The sequence below is a fragment of the Epinephelus fuscoguttatus genome, linkage group LG18 (genome assembly GCF_011397635.1).
Source record: "Epinephelus fuscoguttatus linkage group LG18, E.fuscoguttatus.final_Chr_v1".
NCBI classification, from domain to species: Eukaryota; Metazoa; Chordata; class Actinopteri; order Perciformes; family Serranidae; genus Epinephelus; species Epinephelus fuscoguttatus.
In genome coordinates this window covers 14918110-14927202 of record NC_064769.1, presented here as the reverse complement: position 1 = coordinate 14927202, position 9093 = coordinate 14918110, and the positions used below count along the sequence as shown (strand labels likewise).

The 9093-nt window shown below is 41.5% G+C and overlaps 1 protein-coding gene across 2 annotated transcripts in view; it reads left to right on the top strand.

Moving 5' to 3' along the window:
* The first annotated feature begins 307 nt into the window (after positions 1 to 307).
* The window catches only part of ctif (CBP80/20-dependent translation initiation factor), a 60519-nt gene continuing 51733 nt past the window's right edge, over positions 308 to 9093 (top strand). Inside the window, exon 1 of one of the 2 annotated variants that reach the window (XM_049603678.1) lies at positions 308 to 488. The gene's annotated coding sequence lies outside the window, so the exon portion shown is untranslated. The remainder of the gene's footprint in view (positions 489 to 9093) is intronic. The other variant, XM_049603679.1, reaches the window with a different exon arrangement.

Sequence of the window (9093 nt, the reverse complement as noted above, 5' to 3'; positions counted from 1 at the left end):
TTCCAGCTACCATAATGGATTTATAACACAAAGATTCATGTGAGATTGTAACAAGAGGATGGCTCAATCTTTTTCTAAATGATTATAAAGTGTTTCCTTTTATTCTATTTCATTTCAGTTGATCACCTGATGCTGCTGTATCAACACTGTCAGCCTGGCAGCTAGGGAGGCAACCGCAGAGGATGGTGCGACACGTCAAACCAGTTATTAATCAGGTATCCTCTCAATCAATACCTACATGAATACTGGACTCCTTTTCCCACAATGCGTCGCTCCTGAGTGCACGTGTCAACGCTGCCAGCAAACCGGACTGAACGTCACATTCCTGCATTCCCTTTTTCCTCAGTCCGGGACGGCGGAGTTGTAGCTACCACCACATAGCTAATCCTCTCCTCCACTCTTCATTTTGACAAAACACACCCATGACACGGCGGATTTGATCTCAGGAGGTGATCCCGGGTTCACCAGGAGTCACAATCTCTTTTCGGGTGAGGATTTATTTTATTTTAAGCCGGGTGAAGGTGTCTGTCGGTTGGAGTGCTATAACCGTGGTAACCAGATAACAGTTTTATGAGATACGCTGGATTTGTAGCGAGTTGTCGCCGTGAGTGACCTGGTTATGGTTTGACCTCAACTTAGCAGACCTGTTGATACAGCACAGTTGACGAAATTGGGTTTAAAGCCGTATTATGTGGCCTGTTGTTTACTGTTGTACTTAGTAGCTAGCTAACGTTAGCCCGGCTGGTTAGCCGCAAAGCTTGCGTCACCATTGTTACCGGTGATACGCGGGCAGACACGCCAGGGTGTGGAGGCTCTTCCAGATGTGGCTTTGTTACTTTGACAGGCACATTGTGGTGCAGTCATTTGGATAACCATAAACATCATGTCAAGTTGAAGCACTTTGCTAACGGATACATACCATGTTAGCATCCCAGACAGCATGGGCGTGGTTATATAGTAGTGCAACATTGGAAAAACTGTAGCTAAGGGAATCATGGGATCGTTATGGTCAGTTTGTAAGGTCACCTTTGCAATCACTGAGGTTTCACTAACGTTATACTTGCAGGCTAAGAATATTCATTCATAATGTTAGATGTCAGTGTGTACTGGAAAGGAGCTGAGCACGCAGCAGGTCAGCAGCCTGTCTCAGCTGTTGACTCTAACAACAAAGAGTGGATCACAGCTGCTGCTAGTCTGGCAGGACAGAGAAATCAATGATATACATTTTACTCATATATAATGTAAGATCTGTCATCTCTTCTGAGCACTGAAGCAGTTGAAGCACATAAGACCAGTTGTTTAAGTTGTTGGTTTGCGTATTTTTAATTAGCACCCATGGGACAAACCTAAACCATGTTGTACATGTGCTATAATCTTGTCCCCTCATCATTACTCATATCTTGTGAGTTAGCAAACTTTCAAAACTAGGTGGTCTATCATATAGGAGTCTTGACTGCTGTTTTTAACTTCAGTTCACCCATAACATTCCTGAGATTCCTGCTGTTTGGAGACTGATTGGATCAGAGGGACTTTAGCAGCGGTAAAGGAATGCCTGCATGCTGACACAAGTCACACAGCTGAGACCCTCCTGACTTATATGTGACAGGATTTATCAATCAATTTGCATGATTTATCTTAAACAGGCAGCTTTTTCAGTGGAGAGTTGGTTAGTGAACTGATAATCGAATTTATTTGATCCTGCTGAGAGGAAAATGAGCTCCTTTGAATGAGGGATACCCTCACAGTGTTTGATCTTTGTCCAGGCTGCCCGCATTACCGTGGAGCCTCAGCTGGAGGCATTGGCGAATAAAAAAGTCTGCCTAGTTGTAAGTCTGGTTCAGCCAGTGTCTGTATTAATTTTAAAGAGGTATTTAACTTGGCTTGGTGCCTGTTAGCTGAAGTTGATCCAGACTTATCCAGTCATTGGTCAACTTTCTTTTAAACTTTTGTGAACACTGTACAATGGAACGTGTAGATAATATATATAATATAATCATAGTTCTGTTTAGATTTCACATAGGCCTGGACTACTTGGCCAAAGTTATTTCCACCATAGAGAATGACATGTTTGTGACAGTGCTCAAGCTTGTGCAGGAAATGTATGGAAGTGTATGTGTGGATGTTATCTGTAGGAACCCACGAAACATGCATCCATGTGGTGACACAGCTATATAGCAATAAGTAATCTATAAGTCTATATAATATGTTTCCACTTGTGGGATCATACATATAAATAAACAGAGAATAAAACAAACATCTGGAGCACTATATAAATCGACCATGCTGTTGCATAATGCATACATGCTGCATGTTGTGACAGTTATATTACTTAGTGCTGTAGTCAGGAAATATTTGGCATAGGCCTACGCAGTAAAATGCTTAAGGTCTCATCCAGATTCACAGTTCAGTTCGTTGACATATTGCATTTTATCCTGACTTAGATTCATCTTGCAGCTGTACAATATATGCAGAACTTATCCATGTATATGAAACTTTGTAATTTTAAGTTGGTGTTTTCTTGATGACCGAACCGCTTGATTGCCTCATGACAGAGGTGGCACGAGAAATTCAAGTAGCATTTTACTTTGGTCTTCTCTTGCATTAATCTGATCTAATCACTGTAATCTTAGACTGCTGTTGATCATCAGTAGGTGCACCCTTATAACTCAGCCTCTCATTCTTTAGGACCCTACCTGTCTACATCACAGCAACAGTCCAATTTACACTTGATAGCAACTGAGGAATAAAATACAAAGACTATGATTGAGCTCTCCCAGTAATAGAAACATCAGTATCGCTGATGTTTAAACTTGGCCTGAAACACAGCTTCATTTATACCATCTAAGCAGAGTGGGTGCAGTGTCATCAGCTCAGTGATCTGCAGTCCCAGCAGCACATTCGACTGCTGCATAATGATGTGAGTGAGTGATTAAAGGGGTGAACTCTGCCCTCAGAGGACAAACACTGTCAGAAAATGAAAGAATGATCCCAGAGTAACAGTAACAAATAATGATGCGAGGGGCTCGTGTGAGTAGCAGTGTGTCATTTTTACCTTTATGCCTCATGTTAAAGCTAAGTCTAAGAAATGGGATAGTGTTTAAGGCAGTGATATTGAACTTATGGGTGCTGGGTGTTTCATAATTCAAAAAATAAATTGATTCACATTGGGAATTTTTGGTACTTTAAGTGCTCATAAGGTGCCAAAGTGCATAAAAACCATCAAAATAGAGCTTGTTTGTGGAAAAAATGGTGCCATTTATTATTAATGTTTATTTATTAACTGGTCCTGGTGTCCTGTCATTTTGCAAAAGTGCCCCCACGGGCATAACAAATTGAGTATCCCTGGTTTAGGGCTTGTGACGCACACCCAGGTATACGCATGCAGTGCTTTGAAGAATGTGGAGGAGGAGCGCACACAGCTGCATGTTATGGAGAGAGTGGGAGTAGCCTGCAGTAAACTGGAACACCCTGACTCAGCCTGCGTAGCACAGATCTAGCCTCATTTCAGTGGGAACTGCTGCTCATTAGGTTGCCTGAAGTGTATGGATGAGTGAGTGGGAAAAGAGACAATGACGAGAGGAAGATCAGATCACCCGGACCATGATTGATGAAAATGTGCAGGAGGAGAGACACATCAGGTGGTTAGAGGTTACATCACATCAGGTTAAAGCTGAGGGTAGAAGGCCTTTAGCTTTGTATATGTAGCGTGCTTCTAGCAAATTACTTTTAGAAACAAACAATTGCAGGGCTATTGTCACCGTCTTTCTATGGCCGACCTTTTTGCACTCAGAGTTACTTGTTTTGTCATCATCTCATGTGTTCGACCCTCTCCAATAATGCCTGCAGCTCTGTAGCCGACTAACCTTTGTTGCCTCTCTTTTCACCTTTGTTGCCGTTCAGCTTTGAGGCCTCAGAACTTCTACCTATACTCCATACACAACTGTGAAGCTGAGCTGAGTTACACACCCTCACTTGTTTGCCAGGACTTTGTATTTGTGTGTGTGTGGATCCGGACAGAATGGCATTGTTGGGCTACAGTCCCACAGTACTGCACATGCCCAATGCTCTTCCATTAGGTCACATTAGGGGCATTGGAGGACAATGTGGGTATTGTTTTAGGTGTACTCACACACACACACACACACACACATACCCTCGGACCCCCCTCTGTGGCGTGTGCAGGCTATCTTCCACTGGTCTGTTCCTCTAGATTCAGGTCATTCAGCTCAAACTGTATGAGTAAACACGTTTACTCACAGCAGCTTGTTACAGTAAATGGGAGGCAGGAATTACAACAGACTCCTTTTGAAGTTGGTGTGTAGTTTTAGTTTTGCAAACACATATTCCTTAATTTTAGTGTTGTGATCAGCCTTGTACTCTAACTTTTTGTAATTACCATTTTCTTGTTGGCTATTTTTGCTTCCCCAGTTGGGGAGGTTTTGTGTATTTTGCATGTATTTCAGTGACATCTTGCATGTCTACTGCCTGGGTTTTCATGCCTCCATCATGCAGGTGTTGAGGTTGAAAGCTGCATGTGATTTCCACGATTGACTGCTGATGTTGAAGGTGAACAGAGGTTTTCTATATCCTGTTCATATCCTGCCACACCAGTTCCACATTACAGTGACACTCTGGATGTCCTGAGACTTCATGCAGGAGTAGAATTGATTGTTACTGTCTATTTAAAGCCTGATTTTTCTTCTTCCATAGCATTGCAAGTGAGTGAACTGAGACTTTGGGACAGGCAAAGTGAAAACTATGTGCTGAAAACTTTGCCAGGAACATTGCGGCAACATTTTGAAGATTTGCCACCTGTGTTGCTGAAGCTTGCTGAAAAATTACACATATTTTGTTTATACTACAGAAGAAAAGAGGCCCAAATCCAGTCCAGGATCTCACACTGGTCTTACGCTCTCCACTGATGGTGTATGAAATAGTAAAGGCACCATGCAAAACAAGATTCCAATTTTTTATTAGCATGTGCCCATATGTGCAGTGAAATACAGGGAAGCATACTGTTGAGGCTGTACTGAAAGGGCTGGTGGGATCGAGGAGTAAACACCATGCAAAACCATTAACGGCAACTGATTTTGTATCTCCACAGTGCCTCTCAAATTTTCACAAAAGCCAACTTTGATGCATCCATAAGAGCACTTCCTGTACATAAAACATTTTGCTGTTTGCAAATGATCACAATTGTGTTTGTTGCTCCATCTAACGCCTCATAAATAGACTACTCCAGATTACATTTACACCTGAGTGTGACTTTGTTAAGCCAGCCAGTCAGTAGTAGACCAGATTAGGCGAATTAGCTGCTCTCGCTGCATGGGGTGAGAACATTGACTTGGACTGCCACTGGGGGAGACTGGGTCTCATGCTCCGCTCTGTTTGGGCCGCGTGGATTATGCTTCTTGCTGTTTGGTTGTTGTGTAACCATATCAAAGGCTGCAAATCACTGGTGGCTCAGAGCTTTGTTTATGTTTGTTTTACTTTGTTTATGATGCATGTTGTTTTATTATGCTGCGATACAGCCAGTTTGATTTGTTAGAGACTTGTACAGTGGTGGCATTAGGTCTCTGGACCACAGGGGATAATGGTTTACATGCAGCAGTTGTTTGCTTTATGTTGCAGCTTCATCACAAATGATTTTTTTTATGAGGTATAAAGCTTAAGAGTAATCTTTTAATGTCTCACTTAAATCAGTACAGTTTACCCCATTAGAGCTGAGCTTGTTTCGGTGAATCAAAATCTATGAAGTAACACTAGGAGATAATGAGTGAAGCTTATCCTTAACAGAGGAAGAAGTCAATAATGAGTAAGTCCAAGAAGAGTACTGGCAAGCTATACATTGCTGCTACATAATCAGCACCTCTCAGTCAGTGTGCCTGGGAATGTGTGAATTCACCACTTTGCCATGCCATCTGAGCTGCGCTTAGTTTAGTTTCAAAAGATAATTACATTATTTGAAACCCTCCTTTGTATTCACACATCAGAGTGTGTGTCAGACATGCTTAGATAAGTTGAGAAGGGAGAGATGTTGTGCAGTGTATCACGGTCACAGTTGTTTCTTTTTGCAGGTAATCAATCTACTCTAAATCTCATCATGAGGTATGGATGGTGTAGATCTGTCTCTGCCTCTCAAACAAAGAAACAGTGTGCAGTCCAGTGCCACACTGTGTCTGTCTGGCCAGTTCAGTATCAGTCTGGACAGTGCTGGGCTTTGGGCACAGTATTCATCTCAGTTTTACTGTAGGACATGCTGCTTTGCATTTTACAGTTTTGATCTTTCTCTGCTGGCCTGTGGTGTCACTGGTTACGACAGGTTTCCCAGTACCAAGTTTTAGTGCACCATTCATCCGTCTCAATAACCTACTCTGTATTTCCTTAGCCTGGTTAGCAGACCTCTAAATCTCTGCTCACATCTCAGCTCAAATATACTCAGCTGCCAGTCTAATACAACAGCCATGTAATAAATCCCACCTTCATGAAGTTTATAATCTTCAGTCCTTCAGTCCAGCGTTAAAGAGTGGTGTTGACTGAAGTTTATGGCCATTGTGGCTGCTACAGTTTTACTGCTGTGAAATTATACTATGTTCTCTGCGATCTACAGCCTCCAAAATGTCCATACAGTTTAATCGACACCTCTAAACGGTGTCAACTGAAACTGAACATTATATTAAGACATCAGTGAGGTAGAATTTACTGCATGACTGTTGCATTACATAGTGTTTGTTTGAGCTGGTGTACCTAATAATGAACTGGCATCTGACTGTTGAATGAATCAGTGAACTTAAACAAAATGGCAAATCAGTCTCATTATCAGGCCAACAACAATTAACTAGAACATACATAAGGATGTTTAAACACTAATACGTGGCTCCTTTTAATGTATGAATAGAAGTATTCAGATTTCATGATGTTGCCTGAACAAGATATTCTGAAAGGGGTAAATGTAAACTGTGATGTCTAGACGTGTTACATACTGAGATGCCAGTTCTTCAGCTATAGAACAACAATGAAGCTAAAAATATGGCAGCCAACTCTTTGTTGGAACAGCTGGTAGAATTGAGGGAGGGAGAGCGAAAGGGTGGAGGCAGGAAGGAGCAGGGGAGGAGTCGGGTATGTTTGACTGAAAGAAGTTGTTTGAGATGGGGAAGGAGAGCGGGACAAACGGATAGAAAGAGAAGGCAGCTCACACTGTGATGATCCATGTAGGCGGGCCATGGCAGCAACCCACAGACAACCCACATTAATTTTTTTGCGATGACCACCACAACATATTGCTTCATCAGATGTGACCTTTGCCTGTCAGTACAACTCTGTTTGTCTTTCTTGGTTTTGCGCTCCATGATTTGTTTTAGGTTTGGGTTTCACTTACTCTTGACCTACAACAATTAGCCAATTAAATGACTCGTCAGTCTATACAAAACTAATTGGGAACCATTTTGATAAGAGATTCATTGTTTTATTAATTTTGTTAAGCTAAAATGCTTAAAATTTATGGGATCGAGCTTCTCAGTTGTGGATATTTGATTGTTTTCTTTTTTGTCTATTAGATATAATCAACTAAAAAATTTTTGGTTTTGGACTGGTGGTTGAACAAAACAAGTAATTGGGCTTTGGGAAATTGTGATGGGCATATTTTCTATACTGTACCATTTACTGGGCTGAAAAATGAAATCACTGTTGCAATGTCATCTTTTTATACCACACATTGGCATGCTTCTCACTTATCAAAAACCTGGTGCTTACATTACCCACAATGCAGCTTGACTGCTGAAAGGTTGGACAAAGATTTAGGTTTGTTGTGCTTGGAACCTCAAGCAGAGATTAAAAGAAGGTGAAAGAGTTTTGTAAACTAACTTCTGTCAGACTCCACATTGCTAATTTTAAGACTTGTAGCCTTCACACCCAACAAGCGCTGCCTTAAGTGACGCTACATAAAGAGCATTAAACAAGATTTGATGTATAGAATTGGCACACTTCTTGCATGGTAACCACACAAATCTACGAGCTCATGTTTTATTTGCTCGGGGAGATGTGTCTGGTCTGCCTCCCATTTAAACAAACTTCCATCCAACTGGTGCTACATGGGCCAATCACAACCTTTTATCGGATATAGGGCGTGTTTTAGACGATGACTAGCAACTTGCGCAGCTTTTGAGCTCTGAATTCTGATCGCAAAAACAGCAACGCTCATTCCCAGACATATTAATGCTACATCATGACAACTCATCTCTGCATGCTGTAGCCTGTTCACATGTGTCTGTTGCTCAGCGCTACTTCATGTTTCATCGCTCTGATTGGTTGTAGGTCTATCCAGTTGTGTCCAGAGGAGATTTAATCTGCGGACGTCGATTTCCCTTGGAAATCAAAGTGAACTGAGAGGTTCCAGACTAATTTGCATCGAGAATCAAAATCGCAAAAAATAGATAAATAAATAAAGACACATAACGATTATAAAAATATTAGTTGCAGCTCTAACTCATTCTCCTGTTTAGTTTGAGCCTGAAGGGAAAGGCTGATCAATCATAACTGCTAAATTTAATTTCACAGTCTTCATGAATGTATATGCTTTCCCTCATCATTTGCATCAGTGTGTTGTAATGTGAGAGCCCACATCATTGCTTTATCTTAAAGTATTGTGTATTTGCAAAACTTGTGTTTGGTTAATGTGAGATTCCTTGTGATGCTATTTGTGTTTCTAACCTTGCAGAGTCAGTTTCTGTGTTTAGTTTAGGATCAGAGGAGCCACCACCCTGCTGTCTTTCTTTGTTTGTTTTTTCTCACGCACGCTTAATACAGTAGCCTTTTCTTTGTCTGGCCCAAATGAAATCCACAACCTCCGCCCCTCTGTTGCACTCTACAGGGATGACAGTAGTTTGGGTTATTGACTCTCACATGAGCATATTTGTGCCACCTCAATATCATAATGGCAGGAAGGCAAGCTTGTTCCCCACCACCAGGAGAACGCTGATGTTATCGTTAAGCTGACAGATAAAATCCACAGCTGACGCAAAGCAAATGTAACCAACTCTTAAAAGCAGATTTGAAGTGATGTGTTATGAAACAGCAGGATAGACAGGACTTTGA